General features: G+C 37.3%; 1 long non-coding RNA gene across 1 annotated transcript in view; it reads left to right on the top strand.

The window, feature by feature from the left end:
• LOC309823268 overlaps positions 1-15,682 on the top strand; it is a 121,226-nt gene extending 105,544 nt beyond the window's left edge. The window contains exon 4 of the long non-coding RNA XR_014296815.1: positions 15,593-15,682. This is a non-coding gene — a long non-coding RNA (uncharacterized lncRNA). The remainder of the gene's footprint in view (positions 1-15,592) is intronic.
• The last annotated feature ends 795 nt before the right edge of the window (positions 15,683-16,477 follow it).

The following is a 16,477-nucleotide window of genomic DNA, read 5'->3' as shown; positions in this document are numbered from 1 at the left end:
CCTTCCACAGATGGAGTGAGGAAAAGGAGGCGTCAGAAATGGTACAGATCATATTTGATGACATTAATTTAATCTAATGATGTTATTCTTAGGCAGGACACCCCAGATTCCTAATTCTGATTCTTCCAGAGGGTGGTGTCTTTGTGGATTATTTGGAGACTGTCCTGCCAAGATCCTCCAGTTTCAATGATCTCATATGGCAAGGTTTCTAGGTGGCTAGCTGCTCACAACTTCAATCCTCAGAGTGTAGGAGGTCCTCTCCACATAAAGCATCACTGATGAGGCTCTGTCACCAGCCAGGAATCTCTTTTTGAAAGCTTTTTACAGACTGGCTTGAATCTAGCTTCTTCTCACATGGTCCACATTTGGTCCATGGGAAACATGCCTTTGCATGAAAATATAGTAGGTGATTTCAATAGAAGAGATGTTCTACCAGATTGAGGAAACAGCATGGATATAGTGAAAATACTGGGGCATGATTTTAGTAAAATATTTTGGTTGTATATGATATATATGAAAAAGAAAAAACTGAAAAGGAAGACTTCAGCCAGACTCAGGAGAGTCATAAATGCCAGGATTAGAGAGATTGGAATTTATTCAGTAAGGAAAGTGTGTGAGGGAGGTTACTGAAATTGCAGGAAAAGAAAATTAAATAACTGGGATAATTATTTAGAAAGGTTACATTGGTAGCAGAAAAAGTTAAAAACTAATAAATGGAATGCTTGAAAATGGAAAATAGAAAGTAAATATGAATTTAAGACAATGACCCAATTAAGAAGGAATAAATTCCTGAATGAATGAGTATAGTGAGAAGAGAAGAGAGAGAAATGAATGCAGAACTATGTCCATGACAGAATGGATAGGACTTGCATACTGGTTGGACATTGGCATTGGAAAGGGAGAGTAGCCAGTATGACTTTAGGATTTATACTCTGAAGGTACAATTATCCAAAATAGGGAAAAAGTCTATGTTCCAATACAGGAAATAAGTGATGATACAAAATCAAGTGTTATTTGACGCTCAGAGAGAGCAATCAGTGGCTGGAGCAGCTGAGAAAAGGCTTCGTCAGAAGCTTTGAAAGTTGAACAATAGCTCCTAGTAAAATTGTGAGATGGAATAGAAAATTAATGTGCAAATAAAAGACTAACCATTTCCAGTTTGTGTCTAGGTTTTCCTAATAAAAATATGTTACCAGAGATTATTCTGTTTTCAGTATCTAAGGCAATCAAGAACAGGAAGAACTGAGGTTTAGATTCACTTAGGATGATATTTAAGGAAGCTAAGTCTTAGAAGAAAAATACTTCTTTGAATTTGGTTTATTTTTATTTTTCATTTAACAAACAGTAAAATTCTCTATTTTTGGTGTACAGTCCTATGAGTACTGAGAAAATCATAAAGTCATGTAGCCGCCGCCTAAATCAAGACACACATTCACTCCAAAAATTTTTCTCTCACTGTCCCTTTGTATTCAGCCCCTCCCCTTACATCTAACCCTCAGCAACCACAGGTCTGTTCTCCTTCCCTATAGTTTTGCCTTTTTCAGAAAGTTGTTGTGGTAGATACAGTTTTAATATGGCATTCACTTCTGGTCATAAAAACTCCCATGATTATGCTACATTATATGGGTGGGTCAAATAATACACAAGCCCTTTAAAAGCAGAGAATTTTTGCCAGCTGGTAACAGAAAAGGAAACCAGAGATTTGAAGCAGGAGGGAGATTCAGGGCGACGTTGCCGGCTTGTTGATGAAGGGAGTCATATGGAAAGGACCTAATTGTGAACTCTAGGAGCTGAGAGCAATCCCCAGCTGATGGGCAGCAGGGAAACTAGCACCAGTGCTACAATGATAAGGAACTAAATTCTGCCAACACCTGAATGAACTTGGATGTTGCTTCTTCCCCAGAACCTCTAGGTAAGGGTACAGCCCTTGTTTTTGTGAGCTCCTAAGCAGTGAACTTCTGACATATGAAAGTGTGGGCTAATTAGTGGACATTGTTTTAAGCTGCTGAATTTGTTTAATTCGTTATGCAGTAATAGAAGACAACTGTAGTCATGTCAATGAAATTATAGAATATGTTGCCTTTGGGGACTTGCTTCTTTCACTCAACGTAATGCATTGGAAATTCATTCATATCGTTACATGGATCACTGAGTAGTATTCCATTGAATGAATGTACCACAATTTGTTTATCCATTCACCACTTGGAAGACACTTACATTGTTTCTAGTTTTTGGAGATTAGAGAAAGGCTGCTCTAATCATTAGTATACAAGTTTTGGGTGAGAATGAGTTTTCATTTCTCTTGTAACAATCCGGGAGTGGGGTTTTGCATCACATCATAAGTATATGTTAAAACTGGTAAGAAACCGCTAAACTGTTTTCTACAGTGGTTGTACCATTTTGCATTTGCACCAGCAATGTATGGGATTCCCAGTAGGTATTGTCAGTCTTATTTATTCTAGCCATGTGAATAGGTGTATAGCAGTGTATTGCTATTTAATTTGATTTTAAATACATTTGCGCAGATTATCATTTTTATAAAATTGTGATATAAACACATAAGCATATTTTAGCTTCTTTATTTGGAAATCGCATTTTGAAAATATCCCTTGGGTCAAGACCATCACATTTTTAGATAAGAGTTTTCCAGTGAGATATTAAGAAAGCAGATTTGGGCTGAGATTCATTCATTTATTCAACATTTACTGATATCAGATACTGGCTGTGTGCCAGGAATGATGCCAGGTGCCAGGGATAAAAGATGTGTAATATATGGCCCTACCCTCAAGAAGTCCATACTCTCTGAGGAAACACACATGATGTGTACTTGTAATGTAGTCTGGTAGTGGTCATGATGAAGGTATGTGAATGCTGCTATGAGGTCGCAGGTGAGGGAGCAATGAATTCTCCTTGAGGGAGCAGGCTAGTGAGATGATGAGATATGACTCTCGGTGTGCAAGGCCTGAGACTGAAGACTTACCATCAGGGAATATTAGCAGTGAGGATTTGCATAGAATAGACCACTGGTGTCCAATTGGAGTCACTTTGAACAACCTAACGACAGATGTTTTCTTTCAAATTCTTTCAGATTTTTGGAATCCTTCCCAAATAACTGTGTGGGATATATAATTAAGGGTAATATATGACATGATTTTGTAGATTCCCAATAGGAGAGATTCTCATTTTCACAGATTTCTTGGTAGAAGCACAAAAGTGGGTAGAACAAACATGCTTTGGAATGTTTTTGAGGGGCACCAATAAACACAGTAAACAGGATTCCTTGGCGGAATCTTTCTCATTTTGGTGCTGCCTCTGTTTTGAAGTTAGTCAATCATTTCTGTAGCACAAATATGTGTGTGTGTGTATGTTTGTGTGTGTGTGTATCAGTAAAACAGAGTTAGTTGAGAATAATTAGAAATAAGTCTTCATGTGAGGCAACTAACATGCTTTAAGTGGCTACTTCTGCTAGTGCTGTGATCTTTGAATCTCACATTCAAGAACAAATTACCTGTATTCTAACATGAATAGTACAGCACATGTTAAAAGCAATAAAAGGGACATTTGTAGTTCTATTTCCCATATCTGGGACCAGTGCATGTGTGGCAGGGCTATACATGTGAGAACACAAAATTGTGCCAAACAAATTAGGGATGGTATAAATAACTGAATAAATAGAGGGTTAATCATTCAATCGCTGTAAAAGCATTCTCACACAACGCCCGAGTTCTAAAGCAAACATTAGGACATTGTGAGTTTTACTTGATTTTAAATTTCAGAAGACTTTTCACTGAGGTAACATTTACTTTAGAGGTGTGTAATCTGGGCTCAGCAGGTTGTAATGTCTTTGATGTTCACCAACTTTGTTTATGAACTGCGCTAGAGATGGCAATCCAATAACTTCCATGAAAATTCAGAGACAAACACAGGACATCTTTTTTTTTCTGTTCTGTTCATAGTAGTGTCCTTACTGCCAGAATGTAACCAAGATCTCTTAGAAATGTAAACAAGATTGCCTCTGTGCACCAAAGAGAATGTGATTAGTGTACCAATAGCAAAAGCCAATGAATTTTATGTGATTTCAAAATGTACTATCAATCAATACAACGAGTGCAACATCCTGAGGCATTTTCAACGCTGCCTGAAGCCGTGCATAAGCACCGAATCTATAGGCTGTGAGTTATTTGTGCACACCAATGTATTTTCAAACTATTGTGTGTTTTCTTTTGTTTGTTTTTGGCTTTTTGCAACTTATCAGCTTGAGCTAGGTTTTGTGAGAGCTTCTGAGACACCATATTGCAATTTTTGAGAGCTCTGCTTTTGATGGCTTGCAATAAACCACACAGGATATTCCCACTGGTGGGGGGAGAAGTTGTAAACTGTCACAGATATTACCATTTACATGATTTGGAGCTTGGGGATCTCTTGTTTAGATTTTTAACTGTAGCTAATCACAGATTTTTCTGTTTTGAAAACAATGAGTTGAATGTAAACCAACGCAAAGAGGCACAATAAGGCAATTTCAACATGCTAATTCATTTCTATAAAAAACAGAAAGAAATTTCACATGCTCTGATTTTTTTCTTTTTCTTTTTCTTTTTTTTGAGAATGGCTCCAGAACATACACTTGACTTGCAGAATCAGTCAAAACCAGTTCTACTGATAAACATAGAGTTGATCTCTGTCTTTGTCTGAAGATGACATCCAGCCAGGTAGCACTGTGAAAATATATTAACACTCATCCAAAAGAGGTAATTAGGAAGTGTCAGATGAAAACACTAAAAAAATAAAAAATAAAAAAATAAAATAAATCACAAACATCTACTACATACAAGAAAAGGATTTTCATTTTCATAAAACTATTAACTTAGAATGTTAAATGATAGACTCATCATCTCTGTTATGTCCAAAGCAGACAGAATATTGGCAGATCTCAAGCTTTTTCAATTTGTTTTTCCCCCTTTATAAAGACATTCTTCTTGAATTTTCTACAAATGCATCCATCTTGTCAGAATCGCTTTCAAAGCGAAACGTGTACCTCGAGAGTAAATAAACCAGATGAATAATCCACTTGCTCATCTTGTAAAAGTAAATGTAACCTGTCTATAAATAAATATTTTATGAATTTTCATTAACAAAGGTAGAAATGTTCACTTATGGGCATTTTAAAAGAATCTATCTAATTTCAAAAATTGTTATCCATATCCTTTTTTCAGTTTTACAAATGGGCTACTTTATATGTTTAAATAAAATGTAAACCACCACTGTTGAGTGAGAAACCTTTAACTGTTCATTAGGTTAACAAATATTTATCAAGGACCACTCACTGCGACTACTCACTGCGACTCTTCCATTTGGAGTTACCATCATGTCTCCCCTGAATCATTGCACTAGGCTCTGAATAGATCTCTCTGCTTCTGCCCTTGTTTTCTTATTGTTAAGGAGCAGCCAGAATGATTCTGTTAAAGTATGAATCATCTTGTGGCTCTTCTTCTCTGTGCAAAATCTCCCAGTTATTTCCCATTTCACTAAAAGTAAAAGCTGAAATCATTTTATTGGCCTCAAAGACCCTAAATGATCTGTTCCCATCCTCTGTCCTTACCTTTCCTCTCTGACCACATCTTCCACCTCTTTCCCTCTTGCTTATGACCTTCTAGACCTTTAGCAAATTGAGCCATTTCTAGAGAGCATTAAGTGCATCCCAGCCTCAGGAAACTTGCATTTGCTGTTTCCTCTGGCTGGAGCACCCTTCCCCAGCTAGCTGTTAAGACTCACTTTCTTCAGGTTTTGACTCAAATGTTACCTTCTCATTGAGGATTTCCTTGCCTATTTTTAGATTGCTACACTTCTCTACTCCCTCTACAATCGTAGATCGTGTCTGCCTTTCCTCGCTTGATTTTTTTCCCACCTTAACACTTACCGCTATCTACTAAACTACATATTTTACTTAGTAAAATCTTTTTTATTGTCAGTCTCTCCCACTGGAATCTAAACTCCATGAGGGCAGTGAGTTTTGTCATTTTGTTTACTTCCCGATTCCTAACATCTGGCACAATACCTGACACAATGTATACTACTCTAGGGCAGGCACTGTGGTAAGTGCTGGAATCCAGGAGTGAACAAGTAGACAAGTTCTGCTCTCACGACATGACCTGTCTAATGAGGAAAATAGATAACAAACAAGTCAGCAGGTAAATATGATAGCATCCGATTAGAGATAAATGCTATGAAGTATAACATGTCAAGGAAACATGATAAAGTGAGCAGTGGCCGTGGGTGGTGGGCACTTATACTTGGGTGGTAAGAAAAAGCATTCCTAAGAAGTAACATTTGAGCTGAGGCCTGAAGAACAAGAAGCGGTACAAAGAGAGCTGTGTCAAAGGCTACATGGTCTAACATCTGAGAGAACAGAATTTTATATTTAATAACATTTATTATTAATCAGCAAGGGTTTATTTCTCAAATGTGGCTAGCTGGTGTGCTGGTTTCAAAGGAATTTAAGACATGGTGCTTGCTATAAAGTTACTTGTTATATACTTGGGAACCAATGTTCACTCCTATGAAGCAACAGATATTAAAAGATGGAATTTCTAAAAGGAGACACAGCTATGAATGTGGGCTGTAATGATCATCACTAGAGAACGTGGAAAGTGAAGACTGAAAACCTTCTGAGCAAAGGTGAGAATGAGTTTTGTGTGTAAAAAAGTAAGGAGGAGGGCTTCCCTGGTGGCGCAGTGGTTGAGAGTCCGCCTGCCGATGCAGGGGACACGGGTTCGTGCCCCGGTCTGGGAGGATCCCACATGCCGCAGAGCGGCTGGGCCCGTGAGCCATGGCCGCTGAGCCTGCGCGTCCAGAGTCTGTGCTCCGCAACGGGAGAGGCCACAACAGTGAGAGGCCCCCGTACTGCAAAAAAATAAAGAACAAAAAAAGTAAGGAGGAAATGTGTTTTACTGCTGTTGAGGTTTTGTAGTAGAGAGAGGGACTCTCAGTGTTTATAGAAAGGGCGCACTTGCCTTGGATGCTAACCAAATGTTTAGGAAATCATTTTCTAGAAATCACAGGAGCCGTGCCCAATTCTTCCACTTTACTCAAACTTACACCCAGTTCATCAGTAAGACAGGGAAGCTCTGTTTCCAAATTATATCCCAAATCATCCACCTTTCCAGCTACTACCTTATCCAGTTTACTATCCTCTCTTGCCTAGACTATGGAGTTCCAATTCCTCTCCCTGTTTTCACTCTTGGACCCCTACATTCCTTTCTCCATGCAATGCATGTTCAAAACATGTCAGTCACTTCCTTTCGAACTTAGAATAGAATTCGATCTCCTTACCATGACCTACCCGTCCTGTATGACCTACCCTTGCCCACCAATCTTCTACGAGAACTCCCACATTCCTCACCATATGCTCTGGCCACACCTTCCTTATGTTCTCCATTCTCTGGAAATTATAGAGGGTTACCAGGCTTTAGTTACCTAGCTCTTGGTATGCCCTCTGTCTTAATATTTTTCACGCATCCTCACGGCTTTCTCCTTCTCACTCAGGATTCACCTTAATGTCAAGTCCCTGTGGAGGACCTTTCTGACCATCTTATCTAAAACACCATTCTCATTATACTCAGTAACATTACCCAGCTGCATTTTCTTCCTAGTTTTTAATCATTATGTGGAAATATTTTATGTATTTGTTTACCTGTTTGTTATTTGTCTTTCTTTCCCAGGATATAAGCTTTGTGAGAGCAGAGATTTTTGTTTGTGTTATTCCTCACCATTTCTCCAGAGCCTAAAAACTAATTTTTTAGGGCTTTCTGGAATATAATAGGTAGATAATGTTTAATTAAATGAATGAAAATAGGGAAAAGTTGAAACCTATTTATATGAAATTGGAAAGCATATATCAGAGTAGCCTGTCAGGGAGATCTGGACTGAAAATACAGAGGAATTGACAGTTGTGATATGCTTCATACAGTAAATCAATGGGGCCCACTCACTGGCAAGAGACAGAGAATTGCAATGAAATCAAAGGCGAATACTTCAAAAATGATTCATTCTGTCATCATCAGTGGATGAATCAAAAATAATTTTTAGAAAGATTCCAGTGGCTAGATGAAATAGTTAATATGGGATATTAGTAATTAGCAAATGTTGCTCTGTGGTTGGGAATAATTCTGTGCACAAATTTGTGTTTTTGTTGTTATCCTGGCATATTTTTGCCATATTATTGTTGCTGTCACTATTGTGCATTTATTTGCAATTGTGGACCCATAATGAGGTGTGAACTACTCCCCTGGGGTAGATTAGACACTTTTGGAAAGTTTGTGTCGTATCTTTGGAGCCATAAGGGTACTTCTGAGTAAACTGCTGCTCTGCCACACAGGCTTTCCTCATGATCCTCTGGCCTTAAAGAAGAATCTTAATGAATCTTTCAACTGTATTTCGTTTTCTTAGCTCCTTTCCATCTGAATACATTTTTAGCTATCACATTTCCTTACCTCTTTTATCTTGAACAGTTTTCCCAGAGAATTGACCCAGTTAACTTGTAACCACTTTTTACTCTTAAAAATTATTAAAGGGCTTCCCTGGTGGCACAGTGGTTGAGAGTCCGCCTGCCGATGCAGGGGACACGGGTTCGTGCCCCGGTCCAGGAAGATCCCACGTGCCACGGAGCGGCTGGGCCTGTGAGCCATGGCCGCTGAGCCTGTGTGTCCGGAGCCTGTGCTCCGCAACGGGAGAGGCCACAGCAGTAAGAGGCCCGCGTACCACAAAAAAAAAAAAAAAAAAATTAAAGACCCCAAAGAACTTTTGTTTACAGGGGTCTTATCTTTCAGTACTCACCGTATTAGAAAGGGAAACTGGGCTTCCCTGGTGGCACAGTGGTTGGGAGTCTGCCTGCCGATGCAGGGGACACGGGTTCGTGCCCCAGTCCGGGAAGATCCCACATGCCGCAGAGCGGCTGGGCCCGTGAGCCATGGCCGATGAGCCTGCGCGTCCGGAGCCTGTGCTCCGCAACGGGAGAGGCCACAACAGTGAGAGGCCCGCGTACCACAAAAAACAAAACAAAAAAACAGACAAACAAACAAACAAACAAAAAAAACAGTAGAAAGGGAAACTGTGGTTGCAAGAGAATGAGATTGAAAAATTAAGTAATATTGGTATTAAATAGTATTGTTATGAAAATAGTTTTGACCTTGCAGGCTCCTTGAAAGGGTGGCAGGGACCCCAAGGTCCCCAGATCACACTTGGAGAACCACTAGTAGATAATAATACCTAGCATTTATAGAGATATTGTCGATCTGCCTTTTGCTTCCTTGGGGAGAAAAAGGTATGTCTTAGTATTTCCATATCTAAAAATATTTCTTTATAGGGCTGGTGTCAGGATCGGATGTAATAATGAAAATAAAATTTTTTCCACAAGCATAAATTCTTATATGCACATAAGAACAAAGTTAAGAGTTATCATTAATAACTCATAAAAAACAGATTTTGAAAAATCTGACTTTTTCATTGACTTCTGAAGTTTTCTGCATTCTAGCTTTGTAAACTATGATGATAATTTTTATTAAATCACACAGTGCCGTTTTGTTCGTCTCAAAGCATGAAACTTTTTCATTGACTTCTGAAGTTTTCTGCATTCTAGCTTTGTAAACTATGATGATAATTTTTATTAAATCACACAGTGCCGTTTTGTTCGTCTCAAAGCATGAAATAGTTTGGCATATTTGCCAACAAATATATGAGTTTTTGCTCATAGTACTGTAGTTTATGCTTTATTCTCATACTCAAGTTATAACATATCAAAAATGCCAGGTTATGACTTCTTCATAATATACAGGATAGCATAGTTAATGCCAAATACACAATTGAAAGTGTATCAGTTTAATTGCATATTCTTTAAAGAAACTTTGAGGACAAAAGGAACTAATACTCCTATGAGTTATAATATCTAAAAATTTCATGGTGTTTCTAATACATTCATCGTGTTTCTAATTTACATACATGGTGTTTCTAATTTACATTACTCTCTTCACATTCATGGTATCTTTTTGTCTCCACAATAATTCTGCGAGATTACAAGTTATCTTCTGTATCTTCCTTTTATAAAAGAAAAATAAAATCGAGCCTTTGGGAGTTTATTAGTTTTCTATGGCTGCTGTAACAAATTACCACAGACATAGTGACTTAACACAAATTTATTATTTTACAGTTCTGTAGTTCAGAAGGTCATTGCCATTGGCTTAAAATCAAGGTATCGACAGAGCTGCATTCTTTCCTGGAGGCTTTAGAGGAAAATCCATCTCCTTGCCTTTTCCAGCTTTTAGAGACTGCACACATTCTTTATCTCATGTCCCTTTCCTCCATCTTCAAAACGATCAACATTGGGCCAAGTGCTTCTCATACTGCTATCTCTCTGGGTCTATTTTCTGATTCCCTCTTCTACTTCTAAAGGCTTTTGTGATTACATTGCCCCCACCCGGATAATCCAGGATAATCTTCCTATTTTAAGGTCATCTGATTAGCGAACAATTCCACTTGCACCCTTAATTCCCCTGTGCCACGTATCCTAATAGACTCATAACTTCTAATGGTTATGACATAGACATCTTTGAGGGAGAAGGGCATTATTCTGCCCACCCCAGGGAGGATAAACATGTTTACCAAGCTAAGAAAGGTGAGGTTTGGACTTAGATCTGGCCCTCTGACTCCTTTGTCCTTTCAGGGAAAATTGTCTTTGCTCTTACCATGGGATGAAGGACAGCTAATACTGCTGGAGAAGGTCTGGTGGTGGAGAGATTTGGCACATGAGACCTTGAACATATCATGAGGCATCTGGGGCCTTTAAGGAGAGGCTGTAGAGGTAGAGTTTGATTGTATCTGTCCTCTTCTTCCTGTGCCTTTATTGATCTGTACTCTTCATCTTCCCTTTATTTCCTTAAATCATCATGACCTGGAGATCACATATAACCTAAATGTTAGGTTACATTTTTATTTTTAAACGCATTATTATAGTACCTGTTGTCGATTGACACTTCCCTTATTTTGTAAATTAAAAAAATCTAAAACAAATTGTGCTCTAATTCTGTAACCCAGTGTCTGTGTTAGACACATAAACTTTTGTTTGAGGTGTGTAAAATGATTTTTACTTCTGTGAGTCAGTGATTTTTGATAGAAAAAAGCCCAACTATTTACTTATTTCCTCCTTTTATTTGATACAACTATGTTATCTTGTAAATAGAATGCATTAAATTATTTAGCATGAATCTACCTAGTCAATTCATTATATAGTTAGATTCTGGGGACATAGGACACATAAGTTTTGATAAGGGTGAAAGAGATATGAAAGGAGAGAGGAGAGGTCAAGACAACAGTGAGGTTTCTGAAGAGAAAAGACAAGTAATTTTGCTAGTGGGCAATTTGGGAAAATTACTTGATCTCTCTGTGCCATGGTTTCCTCAACTATAAAATGGGGATTATGAGAGAATCCTATTTTAGGTATCATGAAAAATAATGAGTTAATTGAGGTAAAGTACTTAGAACATTGCTTAGAGTTTTACATGTATTAAATTTACTTACTTTAATATGCGAAACTATTATAATTATTAGTGTCATTTTTATTAGGGAGATAGTCCTCGAAGAAGCACGTGAGTAAAAAGGGTTAGGAGAAAACCCACTCTTTGCCTAATTCACAAGTTTCTTTATGGCTGAACCTGTTTTGACATTTAGAGTCTTGAGATTTCTATATCTCTGTTAACATGAGAGAAATCCCTTCTAAATATTTCCCACTTTCTGTAAAAGGAATATACCTATACATATACAGATCTCTATCTCTCCTAAAATATAAAAGCTTCCACTTGAACCCAGAGTGTCCTGTAATCACAGAGTTTTTCTCCTCCTAACTCATGGTGCCAAGTAGTTCCATCCAGAGGGTGACTCTTACTGCCTTTGTATCCTCACCACATACCTTCTTCTCAGTGCCCTACAGTCCTAGCTTTAACTGCTACCACACCAATATCAGTTCTTTTCACACCATCAAACCCTTCACAAATTGTACTACATTCAGAAACATTAGCAGAAACATTGGCAGAAACATTGGCAGAGGCATGTTCTGGAATCCACAAAAATTTAGGTTAAAGCTTCCCAGGTTATTTAACCCAACTGGACTTCAATTCTCTTATCTCTAAAATGGGAATAATGGAGGGTAAAGATTACTCAACATAGTATCTGTCACATAGTCTCTGTCAGTGAATGGTTTTTATAGTATAGGTCATTTTATGTGTATTTTGAAATAAGTGGATTGCTAAAAGTGTGGAAAATATTAGTTTCATTTTATACATCAAATGTGGAGAATAGTCAAAAATTGTGCAATTTTAAAGGGGCAGGTGGAGTTAGTTAATAATAAATTGTATTTGTGCTGTTGTCACATGGCAGCATCACTTTCAGACAAATTGAAAGACAAAATAGGCAATACTATTGGTCATGCTCTACCTGTATCAGAAATTTTCTGAGTAAATTTTTGATGATTGTAGTATTTATTTTTTGAATTATCAATATTAAAATTTATTTTTAATACTATAACAACGTTGCTCGAGTTCTTAAGTCGTGATAACACTGTTGCTGAAAATATGAAAAACTTTGGAAAGATGTTTAGATGGGATAAAAACACTTTGAAGAGGATCTAGAATCCCCACAATACTTGTGCTCTTAATTTTGGAGAGGATACTTGGAATAGTTTCAGAAAAAGTGTTGAGCAAAATACAGTACTTTTTAAAAATTTTTATTGAAGTACAGTTGATTTACAATGTGTCAGTTTCAGGTGTACAGTAAAGTGATTCAGTTATACATACATACATATATATATATATATATATTCTTTTTAAAATTCTTTTCCATTATAGGTTATTACAAGATATTGAGTATAGTTCCCTGTGCTGTACAGTAGGTCCTTGTTGGTTATCTATTTTATACATAGTAGTGTGTATATTTTCATCCCAAATTCCTAATTTATCCCTCTCTCCCCTTCCCTTTTGGTAATCATAAATGTGTTTTCTAAGTCTGGGAGTCTATTTCTGTTTTGTAAATAAGTTCATTTGTATCATTTTTTCAGATTCCACATATAAGTGATATCATACGATATTTGTCTTTCTCTTTCATTTAATATGATAGTCTCTAGGTCCACCTATGTTGCTGCAAATGGCATTATTTCATTCTTTTTTATGGCTGAGTAATATTCCATTGTTTATAAATATACATGTATTGGTATATACTGTATACTATATATATATATATCTCCATTCATCTGTCAGTGGACATTTAGGTTGCTTCCATGTCTTGGCTATTGTAAATAGTGCTGCTATGAACATTGGGGTGCGTGTATCTTTTCAAATTATGTTTTCCTCTGGTTATATGCCCAAGAGTGGGATTGCTGAGTCATATGGTAGCTCTATTTTTAGTTTTTTAAGGAATCTCCATACTGTTCTCCATAGTGACTGCACCAATTTACATTCCTATCAACAGTGTAGGAGGGTTCCTTTTTCTCCATGCTCTCTCCATCATTTATTATCTGAAAAATAAGGTACTTTTTGATTCACATACTTTATATAACTGGGCAAATAAAATTAAAAAAAAAAAGGAATAAAAAGAATGTGAGGCATGACATGACTGTGAGAAAAAAACAAGGTCAAGTGCCCCTAAGCCACATTGACGAGATTTATGCATATCAACCTTTACATTTATTCCTGTGGGAAAGTTCATCTCAACTCATGTGTGCTTTGAATTATGTGAGGTCTTCAGGAACACATTTCTCTCATAATATTAGACCACCCTGCATCTTTAAGTTCAAGTCCTGTTTCAGTCACCGTGTGCTGGTGGAGTGTTTAAACAATTTGTTTAAATAAATACTCTTTGTAAAGCTTGCATGTATAAACCAATGACCTATTTTCAAAAATACCTCTGATATGTCTTTCTTAATGAACAAAGAAATGTTTCCTGCACTGAAGAAGCACATTTCCCCCCCCTGCAAGCTCAGGGATGGTCTTCGGCTCTATTCTCCTTGTCCAGCTGCAGGAAATTCCCTTACCTGTCGTTCAATGTCTGGCCTGTGTTAGAGATGCTGTTTTGGCAGAATCCAACAGCTTGTCTGCTACTCCTCAGGTATACATACATGACAGGTTAGGGTCTTTTGATGTCCGGCTCAGCTGTGACATTTGTGAGACTAGGGACACTTGTTTTCGAATATAACCTACTAGGGCCTCTTCCTACACCCCTCAATTCTCTATGCCCTTCACCCACAGATACCTCTACCACAGTTAGCAAACTCTGTTTAGTGCTTCCTAGAGAAACTGTGGATTAGAAAATATGTCCATGACATTACCATCTTTGTGGTCCTCAGCATTGTGTGGTGGGTCTAGGATATCCTCTACTCTTGGTCCCCAAAGGTAGAGGGTTTGGGAGCTCTTGGTAGAGCTGGACAGGGGTTTGGGAGCTCTTGGTAGAGCTGAAGTTATAGACCTCCTCGGAGCCTGTACACAGATCATTTCTTCTGTCAGCACATTGATTGATGAAGCCATTGCTCTGCCTAAAATACTTCTTGTGAATACACTTGCAGCAATGACGCAACAACAAACAAAATAAAACAAATAAGACCAAAAAAGAAAACCCAGATAGTTTGAACCGTAATTTGTTCTCACCTTGAAAATGAGCTACTGCAACTCTTGAAAAGTTGGAAATGATGAATATTCCAAATGGAAGTTATTTCTGCCAAATGTTACAGACATAATGTATGAGAAAGGTTTTCTCAAATTGCTCAGTATATATGCTCAGCATATATTTCCTATACTCAAGGCTGTCAATCTAACTGTTTAAATAAATACCCCTTGGAGAGCTTATATGAATAAGAGCTTTATTATCTAAGCTGCTTATTTTATGAAGTTCATCTCTTTCTCAAGGCTTACTTCAAATATACACTTTCTCTCCTGCCACCAGGATTGTGAATCACGTTTATAGACATAAAAATGTAACACAGGTTTTGTTTAGTTCTATGTTTTAGTTTATCAGATCTATTTGAATCTACAATCTACAAACTAATGAAAACTACAGAAATGTGAAAAATCATTTTTCTACTTGATTTTTATGTGCACTCTTAGAATTATATGTTTCTTCCTTATAACAACAAAGAAGCTATTTATCCTTAACAGTGCACAGAATGGTTTTCTTTTTCTTTTTTTTTTTTTAACATCTTTATTGGGGTATAATTGCTTTACAATGGTGTGTTAGTTTCTGCTTTATAGCAAAGTGAATCAGTTACAGAATAGTTTTCTTAAGTGAGTTGGGAAAAATAACTTACTAACTTTTTACTATAAAACTTCTAAGTAGAAACCAATTTGTGATAACAATAGTTTAATGTTCTTATTATCATGTGTGATATTTAAATATGTAATAAATCTTACATGTACATTGGTGCATGGGCACCAATCAAACAGAAAGGGTATTGATCAGTTGGAATTGTCCCTTGGGTTGTAATAACTGTGATACCAGCTCTGATATAGCCTTGCTAGTTGCTGCTTATTGTGATTTATGTGGCCTTTTTTTTTTTTTCTAGAGAAGAAGCACAGAAAAGGAAGAGGAGATGGACAGTTTTTGCTTTTCCATCTATTCTCTGTAGGACAAAGTATTTGGTTATAAATTGGGGCCTGCAATGAAAGTAAAAAGATTTCTAAAGAATATCAATTTTAAATTAATTCAACCAAGAAATGTTTGCTGAATGTATGAATTTGTTCCAATTCTTCCAGTGTATGAGATATCATTCATAAGTCATTCTGCTGGTCAGAACACAGTGACATATAACAAGCTTGAAAAGTACAAAGTTGCACCAGGTGAGAATATTATCTGTGGAAATTTAGATTGTGGCAGCCAGATACACTAGCTCGGGATCCACTAGCTGAATGAGTAGCCCATTTTTCTCCCCAAGGAGAAAATAACCACTTGATCATCAACAGTTGGTCAGGTACTGCCTAGGAGACACTGGATCTGCATCTTCTGCGGATTTAGGTTCTGAAGTTACCTTATAGAGTCAGATTCATTAATATCAAAATTATTCCTGAAAATCTCTTACAACAAACAACATCATCGTGGAGACTGAAATTCCATCTCTTAATAAATCTGGAATCAGTTTTTTCATCAGCTTTGGGACAGCTTGTTCTTTCTTGCTTTGATTCACAGATGAAATAGCTTGTATTTAAAGAGAAAGGCTCATCTTAAAACACCATAAAAAAAAAATTCAAAATGGCACGATGCTTACACCACAAGAGATGCAAAGGACCTGGACCAAAAGCATGAATTAACACCTCTCAGCTAATGCTCACTCACACTGAGACCTAAGTTCTTTGAATATGAAAGTGGGTGGAACCTCGTGCATCTTCTTTTTTTTTTTTTTTTTTTTGCGGTACGCGGGCCTCTCACTGTTGTGGTCTCTCCCGTTGCGGAG

Source organism: Grampus griseus (assembly GCF_964374135.1).
Source record: "Grampus griseus genome assembly, chromosome: 5".
NCBI classification, from domain to species: domain Eukaryota; kingdom Metazoa; phylum Chordata; class Mammalia; order Artiodactyla; family Delphinidae; genus Grampus; species Grampus griseus.
This window is presented reverse-complemented; position numbering and strand designations above follow the sequence as displayed.